Source organism: Falco peregrinus, chromosome W, assembly GCF_023634155.1.
Source record: "Falco peregrinus isolate bFalPer1 chromosome W, bFalPer1.pri, whole genome shotgun sequence".
Taxonomy (NCBI): domain Eukaryota; kingdom Metazoa; phylum Chordata; class Aves; order Falconiformes; family Falconidae; genus Falco; species Falco peregrinus.
This window is the reverse complement of record NC_073743.1, coordinates 7,823,861-7,835,445: the sequence shown is the minus strand read 5'-3', so window position 1 is coordinate 7,835,445 and position 11,585 is coordinate 7,823,861. Positions and strand designations below refer to the sequence as shown.

The 11,585-nt window shown below is 41.3% G+C and overlaps 1 pseudogene; it reads right to left on the bottom strand.

Moving 5' to 3' along the window:
• Nucleotides 1-6,322: 6,322 nt before the first annotated feature.
• Nucleotides 6,323-7,525, bottom strand: LOC129783212 (uncharacterized; annotated as a pseudogene).
• Nucleotides 7,526-11,585: the final 4,060 nt, after the last annotated feature.

Here is an 11,585-nt window from a genome sequence, read left to right as displayed (position 1 = left end):
GGAAAAGCGAGTTGAAATGAACCTGCCTACTACTTCAATACCTGTAGTTCCTCCAGTTAGCCCAACTACCCCTCCGATGCTGAACTCGAGAAAAGATCCAATTCTACAGTGTTGGTCCGGTGTTGTTCGTGATGCTATTTTGGAGGGTGACTGGCAGGTGACTAGCTCGTTAGCTTGTCCAATAGTGGTTAATAACCTTGGTGTACAATGGGAGCCGCATGATTGGAAAATATTGCAACAAGCAAAACAACTACTCATGGCCTGCATTCAGAGGCTGCGCGACAGATCATACAGTTTATTTTCACAGCAGACTTTCTCTCACCTGCTGATTGTGCTGGACTTGCTTCTCTGTTATTGACTCCTTCTCAATATTTAATGTTTGAGAGGGAGTGGAAGAGACTAGCCGTAGAGGAAGCAAATAGACATCAAGATCCAGATATAGGAGATCCGCTTTATGGTATACAGGCAGATATGTTAACTGGGCAAGGACCTTATTCTACTACGCAGGTTCAGTTGCAGTATCCTGTACAAATGCATCAACTTGTTCAAACTTTAGCCCATCGAGCCCTTTTGTCTGTGCCAGACAAGAAGAAACCTGCTTCCTATACCACTGTTCGTCAGGGAGCAACGGAGCCCTATGGACAATTTGTAGACCATTTGTCTGCAGCGTTAAAGGACAATTCTGATTTACCTTTGGACCTGCAGGAACATTTGTTCCGCACCCTCGCCTTTGAAGGGGCTAACCCAAGATCAAGGGCAATCTTAGCAACACTACCCCAAGGAAGTCCCGTAGATGAAATGTTGATTAGAGCTACTCGAGCCAAACAAAGTAATCAAGCTGCTGCCTTTACTGCTGCATTGAGGGAGCAAGGGCATATAATCGCAGCAGCCTTAACAAATCATATAGGTGAACATTGAAAGGGGAACAATGGTAAATCAGGATTTGGTATTTGTTATCGATGTGGTGAATCTGGACACATGAGGCGTACTTGTTCAAAGACTGTTTGGTGTCACAAATGTAACTTAGATACACATGCTACTGCTGTATATAGATATCACAGGTCAGGAAACATGCAGTGCAGCGTGTCGGGTCTACGCACGAAGACACAAGTACAGGCCCCAACAACGCAGATGAGTAATGTGGTTTCTTATACCAATTCATCCCACCCACCCGGGGGAGCCTCGGGGTGGACGTGGCAACCACAGTAGAAGTAACTTTGAATAATAAAGAAGTGACTTTAATTCCAACTGAAGTGAAAGGACCTTTGTCTAACGTGAATTCTCCAGTTGGAGGAGTTTTATTAGGGAGATCTTCCACAGGAAGGCAAGGAGTAATTGTTTTACCTGGAGTAATTGATGCAGATTTTACAGGACACGTACAAGTTATGGCCTATGCATTACAACCACCTGTTACTCTTCCAAAAGGAAGTAAAATTGCTCAAATACTTCCCTATGAGAGTCTTGTTGCGCATCGACAATCTTATGAGCAACTCAGACAACAAGGCCAGACATCTAAGATAAGAGGAGAAGACGGTTTTGGATCTACTGGACCTGAGGTGTTTTTCACATTAGATCTTAATCAAAGACCATATCAGAAGATTCAATTGAAGAAAGGCAGTCAGCAAATTAGTCTGGAACCTCTATTAGACTCTGGGGCAGGTGTCACCATCATTAATCAATATCTATGGCCCCAGAATTGGGAACAGCAAGCTCCAATCACCCAAGTGGTAGGAGTAGGAGGTGCAAAAGTCCCAAAACAGAGTAAAGACTTGATTACATTGCAGTTTGAAGATGGCCAGGCTATTGTAACTCGGCTATACGTAATGCAACTCCCACCCACATTATCTGGGTTGATAGGACGGAATGTTTTGTCACAATTGGGACTAGTTATGACAACTGATCAGCATTTTGCACCATGGCCACTGATCGACAGCCACCCATTCTGAAGATTACATGGTTAACAGAAAAGCCAATTTGGGTAGACCAGTGGCCTATAACAAAAGAACGGCTGCGCATTGCTGAGGAATTGGTGCAGGAACAACTGAGAATAGGTTATATTCTACCTTCTACAAGTCCTTGGAATACTCCTATTTTTGTGATACAAAAGAAAACTGGGAAATGGCAACTTTTACATGATTTACGGAAGGTTAATGATCAGATGTTAGCGATGAGAGTGTTGCAACCTGGTCTTCCAACTCCTATGATGATCCCTTAGATTTGGCAAAATTGTTGTGTTAGACTTGAAAGACTGTTTCTTTACGATTCCCTTACACCCTGTTGACATGCAAAGAGCCTCACTAATGATGATTTGCTATCGTTCCGATCCTGGTTGCATGGCACCGAAACCAACAGTCCTCGAACCTGTCACCAGAACAGAGGGCTGCCCTGGAAGTTGTGTCCCGCAAGATTCAGACTGGTTGGTGTGGTCGCCAAATGGCAAAACATCCGTTATCTTTTTTGGTTTGTAATGTTGCCACTTCACCTTTTGCCCTTATTTTACAATGGCAAAAGAAAAAGGGGGAGAATATGGCGATCATTTTAGAGTGGTTATTTTTGCCATTGCAACCCAGACATCGTATTTTAAGTTGTCCTGAAGCAATAGCGGCCTTGGTGAGTAAAGGAAGAGACAGGATTGTTGAAATTGATGGGACTGAACTGGCAGATATCAGTATTCCAGTCCGTGGTGATGATTATGAGTGGCTCCTGAGACATTCAACAGCCATACAGGAAGCCTTGATGGGCTATACAGGTGTTGTACACAACAACCGGCTAAAAGGACCCCTCTGGAAGATGTTAGAACATTATCAGTGGATTGTGAGACCGTTATGCTCAAAAAGACCAGTTGAAGGTCCAACATGGTTTACAGATGCAGGACGAAAGATGAAGAAGGCTGCGTGTGTTTGGCAATCCGATATTCAGTGGCAGAAACAAGTGATCACCGGGTGTGAACCAGGGGACAACCTTCAAACCTTAGAACTGAAAGCAGTGTGTTGGGCTTTGGGAAGCTGGAACAATATACCTGTAAACATAGTATCAGACTCATTGTATGTAGTTGGTGTAGCACAGCGCATTGAAGATGCCTTGTTGAGAGAGACAAAGAACCAACATCTTGGTGACATGTTTATACAACTGCATAGTACTCTTCGACAGAGAAAACATGAATTTTGTATTATGCATATTAGAAGTCATCAGTGGATCATTGGGTTGGGCGAAGGTAATGCTAGAGCTGATGAAGCAGTCAGCTGTCTGGCAATAACTCCTCCAACAAAGAAGTTTGAAGAAGCTCGTCACAGCCACGAGATGTTTCATCAGAATGCAAAGTCTTTACATTGACAGTATCGAATACCCATAGCAGATGCAAAGGGTATTGTCCGCTCCTGTCCTCCATGTAGTTATCATGGACCTGGTTTAGGGGTGGGCACTAACCCAAAAGGTCTGAAGACACTTCAGGTTTGGCAAATGGATGTAACACATGTACCTGACTTTGGGAAGCTTAAGTATGTGCATGTCACAATTGACACCTATTCTCATTTTATATGGGCCACTGCACAAACCGGTGAAAAGGCATTACATGTGGAGAGACACTTAATGTCTTGTTTGGCTGTCATGGGAGTTCCTGTAGAAATAAAGACAGGCAATGGCACAGCGTATAGTAGCCAACGAGTCGCTAGGTTTATGACAACTTGGGGAATTAAACACGTTAAAGGGATTCGTCACTCCCCAACGGGGCAAGCAGTTGTTGAAAGGGCAAACCGTACCCTGAAGGATTATTTTCAGAGACAGAAAGTATCGCAGGACATCGATGTAACTAAATGGTTGACTAAGATGTGGTTTACCTTAAACTATCTCTCCCTTACGGAGGATAGAGAGGGACCACCTGTTGTTATACATCACCAAACAGCGCGAGGGAACCAAACAACTACAGTTCCTGGTTTGAATGTTTTGTATAAAAATACGGCTTCAGGTATATGAGAAGGACCTAGTCCGGTGTTATTTATCGGTAGAGGCTCTTTTTGTATCTCCACAGATAAAGGACCTATATGGGTCCCTACTAAGTTTGTGCGACCTGTATGTCAAGATCAGAAGACGGAAGAGAAGACTCAAAGCGAGCAGACAGAATAAGCTGTCTGTGTTGTAAGGGATGTAACCTGTGGGTATTACGCCAATGTATTCTATGTGGGGTAAAGCGGTTCTGTAAGCTAAAGCTTAAATGTAAATGGTGTAAAAAGTGTATGTGTTTGATTAGTAACTGGGCATGAAGCAAGAGAAAACATATGACTAGTGTAATACCATGCTGATTGGAGACAGTATACATCAACAGAATCTATGAAGGCACAGATTTGTGGGGTGGAATGTAGTTCAAAAAAAAAAGAAAAAGAAAAAAAAAAGTGGAAATTGCAGGAGTAAACATGTTTGAGTGGTGGACTTGGTTTACGGTCTTGATGACTTTTTTACCCATCGGCCAAAGTATTTTTGACATCTTGCCTAGGACAAACATATGGGTGACATGGGCAAATACCACGGGAGTAACAAACTTTTGTTTAAAGTCTGCAACAGGCAGACAACCCCTTCAGAACTTGTTTAATTGGTATTCCCCTGCAAGAGAATGAAACAAGTTTTGATGTTTTTTGGAATGTTAGAACAGTGGATCTGACTTCCAATCAGAATGGTACATGCATGAGTCCAAATGGGCAATATGTTTGGCCTTCTATGCGTAATGCAGCGTGGCAGAAGACGGTTATTGAGAATTTAAATCAGCCACATCATTTGCCTTTGCAGGAGTTAGACCTATTGGCTAGCGTTGTACCTGTTGAATATGTTAATGTTACTGCAACTGATATGGCAGACTGTACCCACATGTCATCACCACTTCAACCCGTGAATGGCACTGGAGTAATTTGGTTTGGTGACCCATGGCAGTTATGGCTAACACATCAAGGTGAACAGGGGTTTTATACAGGGTTTCAAAATCTAACCGGTTCACCTGTTTGGGGTGAATTAAAAACTGGGGGTTTCCATATAGATGCATCGGGGGGTTATCAGTTGCCACCGGGAGACTTTTTAATATGTGGGGACAGAGCGTGGCCAGGGATTCCTTTGTATCCTGTTGGTGGACCATGTTATTTAGGGCATTTGACTTTGCTCCACATATGAAAATTATTGAAAATGGCTCAAAAATCTCAGATCATGGAGGGCGCTGAGCACCTTTAATGAAACATGAAATGACCGAGTCGATCTACATTCAGTAACAGTAAATGTCCTGGCCTCCATATTTATGCCGGGGGCAATGGCAGCATTAAATGCTAAGAATATACAAAGGTTAGCATGCTGGGGAGAGAAACAATTTAATCTTACATCGCAGATTTTAAGTTTGTTATTGCTTGATGTAGGTAGTGTTAGGCATGCTACGTTACAAAATAGAGCTGCAATAGATTTGTTTGTTATTAGCACATGGACACGGTTGTGAGGATTTTGAAGGGATGTGTTGTATGAACCTTTCTGATCATTCCATATCGATGCACAAGAAGTTGTCACAACTGCAGGGAAACATGAAGCATATTCTTGCTGATGATAAGCCCTTTGATGAATGGTTGAGAGAATTGGGGATAACAGGTTGGTTAAAGACATTATTGATGGAAGGAATACGCTTTGTTATAATCATTGTTGTAATATTTTTAGTTTTTAACTGTTTATTTTCTTGTTAGACGAAAGGTTTAACATCTATTGTGAAACAGACATGGGTTGTCCAAAAAGAAAAGGGGGGATGTGTAGAGGGATTTTTAAAGGACTGAAGACATATGTTACCATTGTCCGGGTTGGACAACCCAGGCCTGTTAGTTGAAGCTGCAGAGCAACTTTATATTGTCCTTGAAACAAGCAGTTTGAGAAAGAAAACAAGCTCTGCACAAACAAGAAGCCAGGCGAAGAGCAGGCCCTGGGAACCGCAGAATCATCAGCACACTCTGATCAGGCGCCTGCAGCATGCTCACCAATCATCGACACGGACGCCCATGTGGCCAGAGACTCTTATCCAATCACCTGTGTGTAAAGTCATGTGAGCAGTCGGTTTAAGTTATAAATATGACCTGTTTGTTTAATAAAGTGAGCACGGCATGTAGCCATATTGGTGTGATTGTCGTTTCTTGGCCGACTCTCCACGGGGATCCTCTTCATTTTAATATCTATAACTAACTAGTGGCATGCTTTAACGGACTGATCAGGGGTAAATTAGAATCTCTGCTCCATATTATACAGTGAAGTGATGGAGAACAACAGTGACATTGGAAGATGTTAAAAATTACCAAGAAGTAAGAAGAGGAGTCTAAAATTCACTTAGTATTTCATTAAAATTACTTCTCAGATTAATTCTTCCCAGTGCTTCTAAGCCACAGTTGTATAATTCCTTTTCTTTTTTTTTAAAAAATACCTTTTATATTTGGTTTTGGAAATAGTTCTAGTAAGTGATGCGACACCACAAATAATACAACCAACTGCCTTTGAGAAAGGAATGTCATTTGTGGCAAGGTCTGTTTTATTTCTGCTGATTTAGTTAAAAAAGGGTCCATACTACATGTGGTAAAAAAAAAAAAAGGGAAAATATCTTCTTAGCCATTTAGAATTTGGCATGACTTCTTGAAAAAATGTAAATTTCTTAAGGACTCGGCTGGCTCTGGGACATGGAACATACTGATCTGTAGACTAGGGATGAGATTTCACTGGCAAGAGAAAGAATAATACTGTCCAATGTGTGGTCTACATCTGTAGGAGAAGCTAAAGCCCAAACCAGGCTGTTGGCTCTCACAACATAAAGCCCAGCTGTGCCATGGTGAGCAGGTATCTGCTTGGGATTTCAGAAGTTTCTAATAAAGGCTGTAGAAATATTTTTAACAATGGGATTTCTAACAATTTTATCAGAATCAGGTGAAAGCCAGTGTAACAATAGCTTCTTTGCCCAGTCAATAAAACCAGAGTCAGTTACCTGCTAAGTAACTAGTGTCACACACCTTGCACTGTAAGTTTCAATACAAAGAAACCTGGCAGACTCAACTTTAACAGCTTGAAAATTGGTGTAAATGGTGTCACATCAACCTTTCTCTCTCTTTCATATACTTACTATCCAAGAAGGCACTGTACTTTAAGGAATTTCAGTATCAAAAAGCACCTCAATGAAAAGTATGGTATCAAATCAGGTGGTGGCAAAATATTCACAGGTGAGGGGAGCCCTTGGAAACAAAGCCTAATTAAAATAGGCTGGCTTCTTTGTATAAGGAAAAAAAATGTGCTGGCTTTTATTATTTTAAATCCAAATTCTTCAAAGTGACCAAGGTAGGTAAGGCAATCCAATCAATCAGAATTTGTCAGTTATAACAACATTTCTGCTATATACACACGATTCTGCACCTCCCCAACTTGATTAATAAATTCCACTGTGTCCTGATAATAGAAGGAAACTAAAAAATTCCCAATACATACTGCTTTCTTGGGATCCTTTGATCCTTATTACCCAGCAAGGAAGAAAGACCATTTCAGTAGTTCAGGGCTGGAATGCATGGGGCTCAATCACACAAATGGTGGAAACGGGTAAGCAGATCTGCTTATCCAGTCAATGGAAAGCAAATTAAGATCTACATGCTGGTGTTTTTCCCACTGGAGTTAAAGGAGGCAAATAAGGTTTTCTCCTTCTTCTATTTCTTCTTGCACTTTGTCACTGGATGTGGCTTTTTCAGCTTGTGCTGAGAAGACTGCACAGATGAATGTAATAGTGCTACCAATAGCTGTGTAGAAAGCCCAGCCCAAGGAGCAGTCTCCTAGCTTGTAAGCAGAAGCATGAGGTCCACAATAGCTTATTGCTTTCTGGCATCCCCAACCTGCAGGGTAAAGTATCAATCCTAACATAAGGAATAGGCCTAAAAATAAAAACAGAAAGAAAAGAGTTTAACAAATGAACAGTTTAACATCAAACACAGCACATGTAGTAATGGTTATCATGGTGACTACTCACTCATAAGTACTATGAATGGGAGAAGGTGACTTTTCCCCATCCATTCTTCCTTTACTGATTGTTCCCTAGTATATACCATGCAGTGTTTTATCTAAACTTGGAGCTATCCTACAATTTTTCTTATGAAAGGCTTATTTCATTATTTTGTTCTTGATTTTAATACCTGTATTCTTTCTACATCCTTTGTTTTCACACATCATTGCTAGGTATAGAGAACTTACAAAACATTCGAGCATCTCTACCTACTGTTTGTACTTTCACTTTTCAAATACTTAGGAATGTTTGCATCCACTTTTGAATTCATATTTAGGTAGTCCTTTTCACCTTTATTTATTGTCCTGGTTTCAGCTGGGATGGGGTTAATTATCTTCTTAGGAGCTAGTACCCTGCTGTGTTTGGGTTTTGATGTGAGACTTTTCAGTCCCTCAGGCCTTGTTAGCAAGAAGGCTGGAGGGGCACAAGGAATTGGGAGGGGACACAGCCAGGTCAGCTGACCCAAACTAGCCAAAGAGGTATTCCATACCATGGGATGTCATGCCTGGTATATACATGGGATGTCATACCTGGGGGGTTGGCCAGGGCGGGCAGGTCATTTTTGGGGGGACTGGCTGGGCATCAGTCAGTGGGTGGTGTGCAGTTCCATTGTGCACCACATGTTCCTTTCTTCCTTTCCCTCTGGATCTTATTCTTTCCCTCCCCCTTTTCATTCTAACTGTTATTGTCATCATTGTTACTTTTGTTCTTTCATTTGTTGAATTGTTCTTATCTCAGCCCTCAAGTTTTACATTCCTTTCCAACTCTTCTCCCTATCTCACTGGGTGAGGGGGGAGTGAGTGAGCGGCTGCGTGGTACTTAATTACCAGCTGGGGTTAAACCACAACATTTAGTGTCCAGGTTTCAGCTGGAATAGAGTTAATTTTGTTCTTAGTAGCTAGTATAGTGCTGTGTTTTGGATTTTGTGTGAAAACAATGTTTATAGGACACTGATGGTTTTAGTTGGTGATGTGTGATATCTATATTAAATCAAGGGCTTTTCGGTTTCTTGGGCCCTGCCAGCCAGAGGGCTGGGGGGGCACAGGAAATTGGGAGGGGACACAGCCAGGACAGGTGACTCGAACTAGCCAAAGAGTTATTCCATACCATATGACATCATGCTGAGTATATAAAACTGGGGGAAGAAGAATGAAGGGGGGGGACATCTGGCCATAAAGGTGTTTGTCTTCCTGAGCAACCGTTATGCATGATGAAGCCCTGCTTTCCTGGGGATGGCCGAACACCTGCCTGCCGATGGGAAGCAGTGAATTAATTCCTTGCTTTGCTTTGCTTGTGTGTGCGGCTTTTGCTTTACCTATTAAATTGTTCTTATCTCAACCCTTGAATTTTACATTCCTTTCTGATTCTCCTCCCCACCCCTCTGGGTGTGGGGGTGTGAGCACGTGGCTGTGTGGTACTTGGTTGCCAGCTGGGGTTAAACCATGACATGTAGTCATTCATGAAAAACATATTTGCCTTTTTCCTCTGGATTTTTCCTACCTTGATTTTTTTGCCTGGAAAAAATAAAATCTCAAACTGCATCTGCTTATTTGGCCACAGTAGGACATAGTAGACAAATAATACAGCCAGTTCAATAAGCTGCTTTCACAATGAAGGGATTCTGGAGTCAGTGACAAACTAATGGATTTAAGTACCCACCACCAGTGCATAGGTAACACTGGGATCCTTTAAACAGGTGATCAACTGCTGCAGAAGGAAAGCACGTTTCTAGCATGCATGAGCAAAACCCTCAACTCCTGATCTTGCTAAACCACCTGAACACTCTGCTGTGCCTCAGCCAGGAAGTAAAAAGCTGAAACTAGATGTTTTGCCCTTCTGATTGTTTTTCATATGGATAATTTTTTCTCCTATGAGGACCAGTCTGTATACAAGCAGTGAAGGGCTTCATTAAGGAAATTAAAAGTCACGTTATAGGTTAGAGTCCCTGTACATGTGATGTGTCTTTGTACAAAGGTAAGAGATTTAATCAAAATGCCTAATGTGCTAGTGGTGACAATGCTCTCATAAGAGCCCTGTGTACTGGGTTTGCACAACAAGGTGGTAGCAGGAGGGCTACAGGGGTGGCTTCTGTGAGACACAATGAGATAAAAACAGATCTCCTTCCTACAAGGTATGTAACCAAACATCAGGACAGCTCATAGTTATCAAAACTTTATTTCTGTTTTCTTTAACACTTTACTTATAAGAAGAGGAACAATTATGCAAAATAGTTTTTGCTTAAACACAACCAGTTTATCCAGAAAATGAATACAGCCTTCCAGATCCCATAAATGTTACTGATTTAGTTTTCCTGCACTGTAAAGCCCTTTATTCAACCTGGCACCTTGAGGAAAATAGCTGGTTAAGGTGTTATCATCTTCTAGAAGTGGGCTGAAAATTGTGCTTTTTATGTACGGCACTGGTTCATCCATAGATTTCATCCAATCCCAAAATTTCTACTAAGTAATAAAACAGTAGTCTTTTTTCTACCCTATACTAACAGATTACCAAGAACAGCTGTAAAGACTTGTTTGCATCTTCTTCAATTCAGTTAGACTAGCCCATTCTGCAGTATATTAGGTTTTCTTAATTGTTTGTTTAAAGAAATTCAGCCAGATGCAAAAAAACCTTTCTCATTGAGAAAGAAAAACTGGGTCCTAGCTAGTAAGCAGTTAATATACACAAAATGCAAAACCTACCATCCAATTGTCTAAAATTAGTGTCTATGAATGCCAGACAGTTCACAAAAGGGAGTCCTTCCTCCAGTGTTTTTCTAACAATGATACAACACCAGGGGCATGAATAAACTAAATGTCATTATTCATGGCAGCAAAATCTATTAGTGAATGATATCCATTCTCTGTGAAGGAATTTCATCACTGCTTACATTTAAGAGCCAATGACAAATTTTATGTAGTGTTTCCTGGCTGATTGGCCAAACTACATTAAGTATAAAGTACTGCTTTATCTTGGACAGACCCAGATAAGCTGTGCTTTCATCCTGCTGAGCCCAGCAGCTGTTTCAGACTGAAAACCAATGGCTCCTTCTCCTCTATTCATCACTAGTTTCCTGTTCTGCATAACAAGCATGACTACACAATGTATTTTTCTGACTGTACATTGGTATGGTCCAGTTGCCATTTTTCTCTAATGATTACAAGCCCTTTGTTAGTTAAATATCACCATCACTGAAGTAAGAAACCGAATCTGAAACATCAATGTAGCTGCTGTCACCAAGGAAGCCTTTGAAGTTTACCCCTCCCGTCACTAACAAACCTAGATGCCACAAAGCACTGAACAACTCTTAAAAGCTACTGGTTCATTGTATGTATACCCCAAGCTGAAAAGCCATTACCCAAAACCCAGCCCCCTCAAAAGGCTGCAGCACTGTCAAGTCTATTCATCAGGACTTTACTGAATTAGTTTTTAAGAGTATAGAAAAATCCTGGATATATATTGACTACAGCTTACAATTTTATAAACTACAGCTGTTTTCTCACAGCTGAAAACAAAATGTGGAGAAAAGTCTTAATTATGGGCCGTCAATACA